Source organism: Cryptomeria japonica, unplaced genomic scaffold (genome assembly GCF_030272615.1).
Source record: "Cryptomeria japonica unplaced genomic scaffold, Sugi_1.0 HiC_scaffold_113, whole genome shotgun sequence".
Classification (NCBI taxonomy): domain Eukaryota; kingdom Viridiplantae; phylum Streptophyta; class Pinopsida; order Cupressales; family Cupressaceae; genus Cryptomeria; species Cryptomeria japonica.
In genome coordinates, this window is record NW_026728935.1 from 246688 (window position 1) to 262191 (window position 15504).

At 60.0% G+C, this 15504-nt stretch overlaps 1 non-coding gene across 1 annotated transcript; it reads right to left on the reverse strand.

Annotated features, from left to right (window-relative positions):
* Nucleotides 1–5288: 5288 nt before the first annotated feature.
* Nucleotides 5289–5407, reverse strand: LOC131865500 (5S ribosomal RNA). Its single transcript, XR_009364220.1, has one exon. It is a non-coding gene; the product is annotated as a 5S ribosomal RNA (ribosomal RNA).
* Nucleotides 5408–15504: the final 10097 nt, after the last annotated feature.

Sequence of the window (15504 nt, forward strand, 5' to 3'; positions counted from 1 at the left end):
GGACCCGAGGACCAAAATTGGGTTCCCAGGTCGAAGACAGGGCAACCGGACAAGAAACGACCTCTAAGGCTCGAAATGAGTCCCGACGACTAAAACTTGACAAGAAGCACCCATCAGGCACCCAACTCGACACCCATGGGATGCCGACCCACCCGGGCTTCCACCTAGCACACCTTGGCACCCACCCACCCTCGCACCCAACCTCGCACCCAACTTAGCACCTTTGAACCCACATTGGCACTCACCCTGACCCTGGCACCTTGGAACCCACATTGGCACTCACCTTGACCCTGGCACCCACCTTTGCACTCACCTTGGGACCCACCCTGGCTCCCACCTCGGCACCCACCCAGACACCCACCTTGGTTCCTTGGCACCCACCTTGGATCCTTGGCACCCACCCCGACACCCACCTTGGCACGCAACTTGGCTACTTGCCACCCACCTTGGCTCCTTGACGCCCACCCCGACAACCACCCCGTGACCTACCCTGGCTAGGGTTGGTGCACACCCACCCTGGTGCCCACCTTGGCACCCACCCCATGACCCACCTTGGCACGCACCTTAGTACCCACCCCGTTACCCACCCTAGGACCCACCCCGTGACCCACCTTGGCCAGGGTGGGTGCCTTGGTGCGCACAACTTGCCTGGGCTGCACACCAGGGCGGGCTCAAGATGGCACCCGCGTTCCGTTTTTTTCACTATCTTTCAAAACGGAAATTTTAAAATCTCGTTTTTTTTTTTTTTTTGCCTTTTCTGGAAATTAGTGAAGGCAGCGCATCAAAGGTGCGCAATGCTGGTGCGAACCCGGGAGCGCTCCGATGTGTGCTCCAAGGTGCGGCGTGCACGAAGTCCGAGCCCGGCTTGCCCCGGGTGCGCACCTCGCGTGCACCTTCGCCGGGGTGAGCACCTTGGCTGGGTTGCGCGCCCTGGTGCGCACCAAGGAGCGCTCTGAAGTGTGCTCCAAGGTGCGGCGTGCACGAAGTCGGAGCTCGGTTTGCCCCGGGTGTGCACCTCGGGTGCGCACCTCGCGTGCACCTTCGCTGCGGTGGGCACCTTGGCTGGGTTGCGCGCCTTGGTGGGCACCATGCAGTGCACGAAGTCGGAGCCCGGTTTGCCCCGGGCGCGCACCTCCGCCAGGGTGGGCACCTTGGTGCGCACAACTTGCCTGGGCTGCGCACCAGGAAGGGCTCAAGATGGCACCCGCGTTCCGTTTTTTTCACTATCTTTCAGAACGGAAATTTTAAAATATCGTTTTTTTTTGCCTTTTCTGGAAATTAGTGAAGGCAGCGCATCAAAGGTGCGCAACGCTGGTGCGAACCTGGGAGCGCTCCGATGTGTGCTCCAAGGTGCGGCGTGCACGAAGTCGGAGCCCGGTTTGCCCCGGGTGCGCCCTGGTGGGCACCATGGTGCGCACCAAGGAGCGCTCCGAAGTGTGCTCCAAGGTGCGGCCTGCACGAAGTCGGAGCCCGGTTTGCCCCGGGTGTGCACCGCGGGTGGGCACCTTGGTGCGCATGCCTTGCCTGGGCTGCGCACCAGGGCGGGCTCAAGATGGCACCCGCGTTCCGTTTTTTTCACTATCTTTCAAAACGGAAATTTTAAAATCTCATTTTTTTTTGCCTTTTCTGGAAATTAGTGAAGGCAGCGCATCAAAGGTGCGCACCTCGCTGCCCACCACGGTGCGCAACGCCGGTGGGCACCCGGGAGTGCTTCGAAGTGTGCTCCAAGGTGCTGCGTGCACGTTGTCGGAGCCCGGTTTGCCCCGGGTGCGCACCTCGCGTGCACCTTCGTCGGGGTGGGCACCTTGGCTGGGTTTGCCCCGGCTGCGCTCCGAAGCGGGGTTATTGGAGCGCCGCCTCTTTTTTTGTCGGAGCGTTTGGTGGGGTTTCTCGCATTGGCTCTTCCCAGGCCCGGTTGCCACCCTGGCGCGCACGAAGTCGGAAGTAGGGTTAATTGCCCGGGTGCGCACCTTTGCCAGGGTGGGCACCTTACCTGGGCTGTGCACCAGGGCGGGCTCAAGATGGCACCCGCGTTCCGTTTTTTTCACTATCTTTCAAAACGGAAATTTTAAAATCTCCTCTTTTTTTTGCCTTTTCTGGAAATTAGTGAAGGCAGCGCATCAAAGGTGCGCACCTCGCTGCCCACCTTGGTGTGCTCTGAGGTGCGCACCCGGGAGCGCTACGAAGTGTGCTCCAAGGTGCGGCGTGCACGTTGTCGGAGCCCGGTTTGCCCCGGGTGCGCACCTCGCCTGCACCTTGGCCGGGGTGGGCACCCTGGCTGGGTTTGCCCAGGGTGCGCTCCGAAGCGGGGTTACTGGAGCGCCCCCTCTTTTTTTGTCAGAGCGTTTGGTGGGGTTTCTCGCATTGGCTCTTCCCAGGCCCGGTTGTTGGGTGCGCTCCCACCCTGGCGCGGGCGAAGTTGGAAGTTGGGTTAATTGCCCGGGCGCGCACCTTCGCCAGGGTGGGCACCTTGGTGCGCACACCTTGGCTGGGCTGCGCACCAGGGCGGGCTCAAGATGGCACCAGCATTCCCTTTTTCTCACTATCTTTCAAAACGGAAATTTTAAAATCTCGTTTTTTTTTGCCTTTTATGGAAATTAGTGAAGGCATCGCATCAAAGGTGCGCACCTCGCTGCCCACCTTGGTGTGCTCCGAGGTGCCCACCACGGTGCGCTCCGAGGTGCCCACCACGGTGCGCAACGCCGGTGCGAACCCAGGAGCGCCCCGATGTGTGCTCCAAGGTGCGGCGTGCACGAAGCCGGACCCCGGTTTGCCCCGGGTGCGCACCTCGCGTGCACCTTGGTGCGCACACCTTGGCTGGGTTGCGCGGCCTGGTGGGCACCATGGTGCGCACCAAGGAGCGCTCCGAAGTGTGCTCCAAGGTGCGGCGTGCACGAAGTCCTAGCCCGGTTTGCCCCGGGTGCGCACCTTCGCCGCGGTGGGCACCATGGCGTGCACGAAGTCGGAGCCCGGTTTGCCCCGGGTGCGCACCTCGCGTGCACCTTCGCCGGGGTGGGCACCTCGGCTGGGTTGCGCGCCCTGGTGCGCACCAAGGAGCGCTCCGAAGTGTGCTCCAAGGTGCGGCGTGCACGAAGTCGGAGCCCGGTTTGCCCCGGGTGCGCACCTTCGCCGCGGTGGGCACCCTGGTGCGCACCATGGCGTGCACGAAGTCGGAGCCCGGTTTGCCCCGGGTGCGCACCTCGCGTGCACCTTCGGCGGGGTTGCGCGCCCTGGTGCGCACCAAGGAGCGCTCCGAAGTGTGCTCCAAGGTGCGGCGTGCACGAAGTCGGAGCCCGGTTTGCCCCGGGTGCGCACCTCGCGTGCACCTTCGGCGGGGTTGCGCGCCCTGGTGGGCACCATGGTGCGCACCAAGGAGCGCTCCGAAGTGTGCTCCAAGGTGCGGCGTGCACGAAGTCGGAGCCCGGTTTGCCCCGGGTGCGCACCTCGCGTGCACCTTCGCCGCGGTGGGCACCATGGCGTGCACGAAGTCGGAGCCCGGTTTGCCCCGGGTGCGCACCTCGCGTGCACCTTCGCCGGGGTGGGCACCTCGGCTGGGTTGCGCGCCCTGGTGCGCACCAAGGAGCGCTCCGAAGTGTGCTCCAAGGTGCGGCGTGCACGAAGTCGGAGCCCGGTTTGCCCCGGGTGCGCACCTCGCGTGCACCTTGGCGCGGTGGGCACCATGGCGTGCACGAAGTCGGAGCCCGGTTTGCCCCGGGTGCGCACCCCGCGTGCACCTTCGCCGGGGTGGGCACCTCGGCTGGGTTGCGCGCCCTGGTGCGCACCAAGGAGCGCTCCGAAGTGTGCTCCAAGGTGCGGCGTGCACGAAGTCGGAGCCCGGTTTGCCCCGGGTGCGCACCTCGCGTGCACCTTCGCCGCGGTGGGCACCTTGGCTGGGTTGGGCACCATTGAGCGCTCCGAAGTGTGCTCCAAGGTGCGCACCATGGCCCTCCAAGGTGCGCAGCATGGCGTGCACGAAGTCGGAGCCCGGTTTGCCCCGGGTGCGCACCTCGCGTGCACCTTCGCCAGGGTGGGCACCTCGGTGCGCACACCTTCTCAATGTTTTCTTGCCTTTTCTGGAAATTGGTGAAGGCAGCGCATCAAAGGTGCGCACCTCGGTGTGCTCCGAGGTGCGAACCCGAGAGCGCTCCGAGGTGCCCACGAAGTCGAAAGTCGGGTTAATTGCATTGTTTTCCCCGGGTGCGCTCCGAGGTGCGCAACATCGGTGCGCACCAAGGAGGGCTCCGAAGTGTGCTCCAAGGTGCGCACGATTCGGAGCTCGGTTTGCCCGGGGTGCGCACACCTTGGCTGGGTTGCGCACCCTTTGTGCGCTCCAAGGTGCGCACGAAGTCGGAGCTCGGTTTGCCCCGGGTGCGCACCTTCGCCAGGGTGCGCACCTTGATGCGCACGCCTTGGCTGGGCTGCGCACCTTGGTGGGCGCCATGGTGCGCACCTTTCGTGCGCTCCAAGGTGCGCACGAAGTCGGAGCTCGGTTTGCCCCGGGTGCGCACCTTGGTGGGCGCCATGGTGCACTCCGAGGTGCCCAAGATTGGTGCGCACCAAGGAGCGCTCCGAAGTGCGCTCCAAGGTGCGCAGGTGCGCGCGAAGTCGAAAGTTGGGTTAATTGTCCGGTTTGCCTCGGGTGCGCACCTTGCGTGCACCTTCGCCAGGGTGGGCGCCTTGGTGCGCACACCTTGGCTGGGCTGCGCACCCGGGCGCGCACACCTTGGCACCCGCGTTTCCTTCATTTTAAATTTTTTTTTTTTACAATCTCTCAAGTGGGAAATTCTATAATCTCAACTTTTTTTGCCTTTTCAGGAAACTTTTGAATGGAGCGCATCATTGGTGCGCTCCGAAGTGTGCTCCAAGGTGCGCACCTCTGGTGTGCTCCAAAGCTCTCTCCAGCTGCGTGCACCTGCCCCGGCCGCGCACCCGGCCCCGCCCAGCTTCGCTCACCTGTCCCGGGCGTCTGGTGCGGAACCTTAGAGTAAGAAACATCACCGTGCACCTTGGCCAACGTGCGCGACTCGACCGAGCGCGCACTGGCCGAGGTGCACACCGATTTCACCTGGGTGCGCGCGCAGCACCTCGGGCGCACCGGGGTGCGCGCACAACGCCCGGGTTGCACCGTGGCCTGTGTGCTCGGGGCGCCTCGGGTGCGCGCTCGGTGTCGCCCCCGCGCGCGCGGTAGTGCGGGCAGCGCACCCCGGCCCGGCCCGGCCCCGACGAGAACGCAAACGGGCAAAAGGTTTATTCAAATAGCATTGCGACGCCCTGCGAAAAACTAAGAAAGGGTGCAACACCGGGACTTCCCGGGAGGTCACCCATCCCAGTACTACTCCGGCCCAAGCGCGCTTAACTGCGGAGTTCTGATGGGATCCGGTGCACTAACGCTGGTATGATCGCACCCGTTATGAGCTTGTCGCAGTGTGTACTTAGCAAACCGCGACCCACGTGCGAATCCACCCCGGCCACCCACCCCCGTCGAGGTGCACACCCTCCCTCGCGAAGTGCGCCCCGTTCGCCAAGTGTGAGCCCTGCCCGGGTGCGCGCACCTTGCTAGGGCGTCGGGTGTGCACCCGGCCCGGCCTACGTGCGTGCACCTGGACGGGGCGTCGTGTGCGTGCAGTGTCCCGTCTGCAACGCGGTGCCCACACACCACCTCGGGCGCAACGACCTGCGCTCACATGTGGGCCGAGTGCACCTTGGTGCATGTTCGGGGCGCCTCGGGTGCACGCTCGATCTTGCCCCGGTGCACCAAGGCGCTCGGTTTGCCCCGGGTGCGCACTTGGTGCAAGGTGGGCACCCAAAATAGGGATCAAGCACCAAAACACAAGTTTCGGGATGCAAAATGGGACCCAAGGACCACAAATGCGTTCCAAGACCCATGATGGGTCCACGAGAACAAAAATGTGTTCCGAGACTTAATAAACAAATATTGGGTTTTAGGAGAAGAAACATGCTCTGATGCCCAAAACGAGAATCGACCCCGAAAAGGCCACAGGCCAAAAGTGGGATGCGAGACAAAAAAAAATGGGACCCGAGGACCAAAATTGGGTTCCCAGGTCGAAGACAGGGCAACCGGACAAGAAACGACCTCTAAGGCTCGAAATGAGTCCCGACGACTAAAACTTGACAAGAAGCACCCATCAGGCACCCAACTCGACACCCATGGGATGCCGACCCACCCGGGCTTCCACCTAGCACACCTTGGCACCCACCCACCCTCGCACCCAACCTCGCACCCAACTTAGCACCTTTGAACCCACATTGGCACTCACCCTGACCCTGGCACCTTGGAACCCACATTGGCACTCACCTTGACCCTGGCACCCACCTTTGCACTCACCTTGGGACCCACCCTGGCTCCCACCTCGGCACCCACCCAGACACCCACCTTGGTTCCTTGGCACCCACCTTGGATCCTTGGCACCCACCCCGACACCCACCTTGGCACGCAACTTGGCTACTTGCCACCCACCTTGGCTCCTTGACGCCCACCCCGACAACCACCCCGTGACCTACCCTGGCTAGGGTTGGTGCACACCCACCCTGGTGCCCACCTTGGCACCCACCCCATGACCCACCTTGGCACGCACCTTAGTACCCACCCCGTTACCCACCCTAGGACCCACCCCGTGACCCACCTTGGCCAGGGTGGGTGCACCCACCCTGGTGCCCACCTTGGCACCCACCCATCCTAGCACCCAGCCTGTGACCGGGCTTGGAACCCAACCTTGCACCCGTCTTGGCCAGTGTGGGTGCGCACCCATCCTGGCACCCACGTTGTGACACACCCTTTAACCCACGCACCCTAGCAGCCACGTTGGCACCCACCTTGGAACACAACCTAGCAACTTGGCACCCACCCCGTGACCCACCTTGGCATCCACCATAGCAGTCGCCCACTTGGCACCCACCTTGGAACCCAAGTTGGCACCCACCTCGGCACCCACCTTGACACTTGTGGACCCACCTTGCCACTCACCCTAGCATCGACCCATCCTAGCACCCACCCTGGCACCTTTGCACCCTAGCACTCACCCATCCTAGCACCTAACCTGTGACCCACCTTGACACTCACCCTCGCACCCACCTTGGAACCCAACCTAGCACCCACCCACCCTGACACCAACCCTAGCACCTACCCACCCTTGCACCCACCCTGTGACCCATCTTGGCACCCACCCATCCTACCACTCAACCTATCACCCACCTTCTCACCCACCTTGGCATCCACCTTAGCACCCACCCACACTGGCACCTTGGCACCCACCTCGGGCAAGGTGGGTGCACACCCACCCTGACACCCAATTTAGAACCAACCGAGCATGTTACCCACCTTGGCACCCACATTGCAGCCCACCCTAGTACCCACCCTATGACCCACATTGGCATCCACACCCTAGCACCCAGGCACCTCGACACCCGCCTTGACACGCACCCTAGCACTAAACCTGTGACCCACCTTGGAACTCACCCTAGAACCCACCCACCCTGTGAACCACCTTGGCATCCACCTTAGCACCCACCCACCTTGGCACCCACTCTAGCACTCACCCATCCTAACACCCAACTTGTTACCCACCTTGGCACCCGCCCTCGCGTCCACCTTGAAACCCACCCTAGCACCCACCCACGCAGGAGCCCACCTTGGCACCCAACCTAACACCCACGCATCCTGGCACCCAACTTGTGACCCACCTTGGAACCCACCCTAGTACCCACCTTTGAACCCACTATATCACCAACCCACCTTGGCACCCACCCTATGACCCTCTTTGGAATCCACCCTAGCACGCACCCACCCTGGCACCCACCATGGAGCGCACCCTAGCACCCACCCACCTCGGCACGCACCTCAACACCCACCTTGGTGTGCGCACTGCGCCAACCTCTCAAAGACCCTATGTGGTGCGCTCCAAAGTGTACACCTTTGGTGCGCTCCAAGGTGCGCACCTTTGGTGCACACCGAGGTGCACACCAAAGTGTGCACCGAGGTGAGCACCAAAGTGCACTCCAAGGTGCACACCAAGGCGTGCACCTTTGGTGCGGTCAATGCAAACGAATTCGGAAGTTGGGGTCGATGTCCTAATCGCTGCTGCAGACTACACGTATGAGAATCGGACAAATAGCTTTATATAGGGGAGGTGTTGCGTTTGATGGGTCGACTCCCCTGGTTGTGTGCACTGCACCAACTTCAAAGACCCTGTCTTGTTTAAGAAGTCAAAAGTTGGGGTGGATGTCCTAATCATTGCTGCAGTCTACGCATGTATGAGAATCAGACAAATAGCTTATATAGGGGAGGTGTTGCATTCGGTGGGTTGACTCCCCTGGTTGTGCGCACTGCGCCAACCTCAAAGACCCCGCATAGCAGAAGAAGTCGGAAGTCGGATTTTGGTGAGCACCAAGGCGTGCACCTTTGGTGCGGTCAACGCAGACGAATTCAGAAGTTGGGGTGGATGTCCTAATCGTTGTTGCAGGCTACACATGTATGAGAATCAGACAAATAGCTTATATAGGGGAGGTGTTGGGTTTGATGGGTCAACTCCCTTGGTTGTGCGCATTACGCCAACCTCAAAGACCTTGTTTTCGTTAAGAAGTCAAAAGTTGGGGTCAATGTCCTAATGGCTCCTGTAGGCTACACATGTATGAGAATCGGACAAATAGCTTATATAGGGGAGGTGTTGGGTTTGATGGGTCGACTCCCCTGGTTGTGCGCATTACGTCAACCTCAAAGACCTTGTTTTCGTTAAGAAGTCAAAAGTTGGGGTCGATGTCCTAATTGCTCCTGTAGACTACACATGTATGAGAATCAGACAAATAGCTTATATAGGGGAGGTGTTGGGTTTGATGGGTTGACTCCCCTAGTTGTTCGCATTACACCAACCTCAAAGACCTTGTTTTCGTTTAGAAGCCGAAAGTTGGGGTCGATGTCCTAATTGCTCCTGCAGGCTACGCATGTATGAGAATCAGACAAATAGCTTATATAGGGGAGGTGTTGGGTTTGATGGGTCGACTCCCCTGGTTGTGCGCATTGCGCCAACCTCAAAGACCCTGCATTGCGGATGAAGTCGAAAGTCAGAGTTTGGTGTGCTACAAGGTGTGGTCGAAGGTGCTCACCTAGGTGTGCACCTTTGGAGCGCAGGAAAAGTGCCCTCCAAAAGTGCGCACCTTTGGAGTGCACAAAAGTGCCCTCCAAAAGTGCGCACCTTTGGAGCGCACAAAAGTGCCCTCCAAAAAGTGCCCTCCAAAAGTGCGCACCTTTGGAGCGCACAAAAGTGCCCTCCAAAAAGTGCCCTCCAAAAGTGCGCACCTTTGGAGTGCAGAAAAGTGCCCTCCAAAAAGTGCCCTCCAAAAGTGTGCACCTTTGGAGTGCACAAAAGTGCCCTCCAAAAGTGCGCACCTTTGGAGCGCAGAAAAGTGCCCTCCAAAAAGTGCCCTCCAAAAGTGCGCACCTTTGGAGCGCAGAAAAGTGCCCTCCAAAAAGTGCCCTCCAAAAGTGCGCACCTTTGGAGCGCAGAAAAGTGCCCTCCAAAAAGTGCCCTCCAAAAGTGCGCACCTTTGGAGCGCAGAAAAGTGCCCTCCAAAAAGTGCCCTCCAAAAGTGCGCACCTTTGGAGCGCACAAAAGTGCCCTCCAAAAAGTGCCCTCCAAAAGTGCGCACCTTTGGAGCGCACAAAAGTGCCCTCCAAAAGTGCGCACCTTTGGAGCGCACAAAAGTGCCCTCCAAAAGTGCGCACTTTTGGTGCGCACTTTTGGTGCGCACAAAAGTGCGCACTTTTGGTGCGCACCAAGGCGCTGGTTCGGTCGTTGCAGGCGAGTTCGGAAGTTGGGGTCGATGTCCTGAGCGGAGGTGCAAACTACACAGGTGTCGGAATCGGACAAATAGCTTATATAGGGGAGGTGTATGCTTCGATGGGTCGACTCCCCAGGTTGAGCGCACCGCGCCAACCTCAAAGACCCTACGGTATGGATGAAGTCGGAAGTTGGGTCCGATGACCGATTCGATTAGTAGGTATGCTCATGAGGTCGGAATTTGGGTCCGATGACCTGCCATGTGCAGGAAGGCGAATGTTGGCACTGTGCGTTGCAAGGTGCACACCAAGGTGCTGGTGCGGTCTTTTTAGTCGAGTTCGGAAGTTGGGGTCGATGTCCTGATCGGAGGTGCAAGCTACACAGGTGTGGGAATCGGACAAATAGCTTATATAGGGGAGGTGTATGCTTCGTTGGGTCGACTCCCCGGGTTGAGCGCACCGCGCCAACCTCAAAGACCCTACGGTATGGATGAAGTCGGAAGTTGGGTCCGATGACCGATTCGATATGTAGGCATACTCGCGAGGTCGGAATTTGGGTCCGATGACCTGCCATGTGCAGGAAGGCGAATGTTGGCACTGTGCGTTGCAAGGTGCGCACCAAGGCGCTGGTTCGGTCGTTGCAGGCGAGTTCGGAAGTTGGGGTCGATGTCCTGATCGGAGGTGCAAACTACATAGGTGTGGGAATCGGACAAATAGCTTATATAGGGGAGGTGTATGCTTCGTTGGGTCGACTCCCCGGGTTGAGCGCACCGCGCCAACCTCAAAGACCCTACGGTATGGATGAAGTCGGAAGTTGTGTCCGATGACCGATTCGATATGTAGGCATACTCGCGAGGTCGGAATTTGGGTCCGATGACCTGCCATGTGCAGGAAGGCGAATGTTGGGACTGTGCGTCGCAAGGTGCGCACCAAGGCGCTGGTGCCGTCGTTGCAGTCGAGTTCGGAAGTTGGGGTCGATGTCCTGGTCAGAGGTGCAAACTACACAGGTGTGGGAATCGGACAAATAGCTTATATAGGGGAGGTGTATGCTTCGATGGGTCGACTCCCCGGGTTGAGCGCACCGCGCCAACCTCAAAGACCCTACAGTATGGATGAAGTCGGAAGTTGGGTCCGATGACCGATTCGATACGTAGGCATATTGGCGAGGTCTGAATTTGTGTCCGATGACCTGCCATGCGCAGGAAGGCGGAATTTGGGTCCGATGACCGAGTTGATGGCGTGCCATGCGCAGAAAGGCGGAATTTGGGTCCGATGACCGAGTTGATGTTGATGGCCCGCCATGCACAGGAAGGCGGAATTTGGGTCCGATGACCGATTTGAAGGCGTGCCATGCGCAGAAAGGCGGAGTTTGGGTCCGATGACCGAGTTGATATTGATGGCCCGCCATGCGCAGGAAGGCGGAATTTGGGTCCGATGACCTGACATACGCATGGAGTCCGACTCGGGGGCCGATGTTCGATTCGATGACTTGCATTGTGGGTAAAGTCGGAAGTTGTGGTCTTTGACCCGATTCGATGACCAGACTTCGGCTGCTTGAGAATCGGACAAATAACTTATATAGGGGAGGTAGTGTTCTCGAGCATCCTCCCCCCGTGCCCGTTTATGTCGATTGATGCTGGTGCTCGACTGGTTGGAGCGCTCGGATGCAAAAATCTTGCACCAGGATTTATCGATTGTGATGGACACGGCAAGTCTCCTGATTGCTATGCAGGAGCTCATCGTGAATCTCTATGCGGCCTTGGTATGGACTCGACCTGCGGAATGGTTCGGCAATGGTAGTCGCTCCAACACGTCCTTGCAATGGCCACAGAGGTGATTCGACTAGAGCTCCAGTCTAGCTTTTGGGTTGCTTGGCGGACTGGTATAGCCGCGATCGAGTTCCGGCCATGAACGTTTTAGATAGCTCTTGGGCTTTCTGGGACGGAAGTCGGAAGTTTGGGCTGTTGTCCGATTTGATGACCATTCTTCGGATGTGTGAGAATCGGACAAATAACTTATATAGGGGACTGTGTTGTCTCACGCAGCCCCCTCCGTGCCCCTCTATCTCGACCGATGTTGGTGCTTGAAAGGGTTGGGATCGCTCGGATTTATAAACGTGCACCACCATTTGTCGAGTGTGAGGGACGCGGCAGGTCTCCTAAATGCTATACGGGCGCTCTCTGAGAATCTCTATCCGGCCTCGACACAGACTAGTCTTGCTGAATGGTTTGGCACTGGTAGTCGATCCAACACGTCGTTGTTGTGGCCGCCTAGGCGATTCGATTCGAGCCCCCGTCTAGCTTTTGGGTTGCTTGGCGGATTTTGCCCTATCCGCAAGTGAGCTCGGTCCCTAAACGTTCGAGAAACCCGATTGCTATGCGCCGACTCTCTTTCTTGCGAGCCTCCATCTAGCTTTTGGGTCTCTACGGAACGGAAGTCGGAATCTGGGACCGTTGTTTGATTCGACGAGGCAGACTACGGTTGTGCGAGAATCGGACAAATAACTTATATAGGGGAGGTGTTGACTGGAGCATTCTCCCCCGTGCCCCTCTAACTCGACCAATGCTGGCGCTCGAACGGTGGTAGCGCTCGGATTTTCGTTGAGCGCCAGCATTGGTCGATTTAGAGGGGCATGCGAGATTCCCGAATGCTATGCGAGGGCTCTAACGGAAATGTCTATTGGTTTCGGTATGGATGCAATTGCGAGTGGTTCGGCAAAGGTAGTCGTTCCGATGCGTCCATGTCGTGGCCAAATCGATAATTCGATTTGAGCCCTCGTATAGCATTTGGGTCTCTCGATGTGATTCCGCATTCCAGTCCCTTTGGGCACTGCTTGAGCCGCATCCCAGGGGGTTCCCTTCCCAATAATCTGCCTCGCAACCCGATTGCTATGCGGTGAGGCTCCTCGGCCGCCTCGGAACTATCTGTGTATCAGACGCATCGCGGGATAAGGGGTTGGCAACGGTAGTCGCCCCAAGCGCGTCCGATGCTTGGACCATTCCGAGGCGGCCCTGAAGCCTCTTCCGTCTAGCCGTTGGGTCCTTCTCGCCGCATCCCTTGCCTCGCACCCCGATTGCTATGCGGTGAGGCTCCTCGGCCGCCTTGGAACTATCTGTGTATCAGACGCATCGCGGGATAAGGGGTTGTCACTGGTAGTCGCCCCAAGCGCGTCCGATGCTTGGACCATTCCGAGGCGGCCCTGAAGCCTCTTCCGTCTAGCCGTTGGGTCCTTCTCGCCGCATCCCTCGACTCGCACCCCGATTGCTATGCGGTGAGGCTCCTCGGCCGCCTTGGAACTATCTGTGTATCGGACGCGTCGCGGGATAAGGGGTTGTCACTGGTAGTCGCCCCAAGCGCGTCCGATGCTTGGACCATTCCGAGGCGGCCCTGAAGCCTCTTCCGTCTAGCCGTTGGGTCCTTCTCGCCGCATCCCTCGCCTCGCACCCCGATTGCTATGCGGTGAGGCTCCTCGGCCGCCTTGGAACTATCTGTGTATCGGACGCGTCGCGGGATAAGGGGTTGTCACTGGTAGTCGCCCCAAGCGCGTGCGATGCTTGGACCATTCCCAGGCGGCCCTGAAGCCTCTTCCGTCTAGCCGTTGGGTCCTTCTCGCCGCATCCCTCGCCTCGCACCCCGATTGCTATGCGGTGAGGCTCCTCGGCCGCCTTGGAACTATCTGTGTATCGGACGCGTCGCGGGATAAGGGGTTGTCACTGGTAGTCGCCCCAAGCGCGTCCGATGCTTGGACCATTCCGAGGCGGCCCTGAAGCCTCTTCCGTCTAGCCGTTGGGTCCTTCTCGCCGCATCCCTCGCCTCGCACCCCGATTGCTATGCGGTGAGGCTCCTCGGCCGCCTTGGAACTATCTGTGTATCGGACGCGTCGCGGGATAAGGGGTTGTCACTGGTAGTCGCCCCAAGCGCGTCCGATGCTTGGACCATTCCGAGGCGGCCCTGAAGCCTCTTCCGTCTAGCCGTTGGGTCCTTCTCGCCGCATCCCTCGCCTCGCACCCCGATTGCTATGCGGTGAGGCTCCTCGGCCGCCTTGGAACTATCTGTGTATCGGACGCGTCGCGGGATAAGGGGTTGTCACTGGTAGTCGCCCCAAGCGCGTCCGATGCTTGGACCATTCCGAGGCGGCCCTGAAGCCTCTTCCGTCTAGCCGTTGGGTCCTTCTCGCCGCATCCCTCGCCTCGCACCCCGATTGCTATGCGGTGAGGCTCCTCGGCCGCCTTGGAACTATCTGTGTATCGGACGCGTCGCGGGATAAGGGGTTGTCACTGGTAGTCGCCCCAAGCGCGTCCGATGCTTGGACCATTCCGAGGCGGCCCTGAAGCCTCTTCCGTCTAGCCGTTGGGTCCTTCTCGCCGCATCCCTCGCCTCGCACCCCGATTGCTATGCGGTGAGGGTCCTCGGCCGCCTTGGAACTATCTGTGTATCGGACGCGTCGCGGGATAAGGGGTTGTCACTGGTAGTCGCCCCAAGCGCGTCCGATGCTTGGACCATTCCGAGGCGGCCCTGAAGCCTCTTCCGTCTAGCCGTTGGGTCCTTCTCGCCGCATCCCTCGCCTCGCACCCCGATTGCTATGCGGTGAGGCTCCTCGGCCGCCTTGGAACTATCTGTGTATCGGACGCGTCGCGGGATAAGGGGTTGTCACTGGTAGTCGCCCCAAGCGCGTCCGATGCTTGGACCATTCCGAGGCGGACCTGAAGCCTCTTCCGTCTAGCCGTTGGGTCCTTCTCGCCGCATCCCTCGCCTCGCACCCCGATTGCTATGCGGTGAGGCTCCTCGGCCGCCTTGGAACTATCTGTGTATCGGACGCGTCGCGGGATAAGGGGTTGTCACTGGTAGTCGCCCCAAGCGCGTCCGATGCTTGGACCATTCCGAGGCGGCCCTGAAGCCTCTTCCGTCTAGCCGTTGGGTCCTTCTTGCCGCATCCCTCGCCTCGCACCCCGATTGCTATGCGGTGAGGCTCCTCGGCCGCCTTGGAACTATCTGTGTATCGGACGCGTCGCGGGATAAGGGGTTGTCACTGGTAGTCGCCCCAAGCGCGTCCGATGCTTGGACCATTCCGAGGCGGCCCTGAAGCCTCTTCCGTCTAGCCGTTGGGTCCTTCTCGCCGCATCCCTCGCCTCGCACCCCGATTGCTATGCGGTGAGGCTCCTCGGCCGCCTTGGAACTATCTGTGTATCGGACGCATCGCGGGATAAGGGGTTGTCACTGGTAGTCGCCCCAAGCGCGTCCGATGCTTGGACCATTCCGAGGCGGCCCTGAAGCCTCTTCCGTCTAGCCGTTGGGTCCTTCTCGCCGCATCCCTCGCCTCGCACCCCGATTGCTATGCGGTGAGGCTCCTCGGCCGCCTTGGAACTATCTGTGTATCGGACGCGTCGCGGGATAAGGGGTTGTCACTGGTAGTCGCCCCAAGCGCGTCCGATGCTTGGACCATTCCGAGGCGGACCTGAAGCCTCTTCCGTCTAGCCGTTGGGTCCTTCTCGCCGCATCCCTCACCTCGCACCCCGATTGCTATGCGGTGAGGCTCCTCGGCCGCCTTGGAACTATCTGTGTATCGGACGCGTCGCGGGATAAGGGGTTGTCACTGGTAGTCGCCCCAAGCGCGTCCGATGCTTGGACCATTCCGAGGCGGCCCTGAAGCCTCTTCCGTCTAGCCGTTGGGTCCTTCTCGCCGCATCCCTCGCCTCGCACCCCGATTGCTA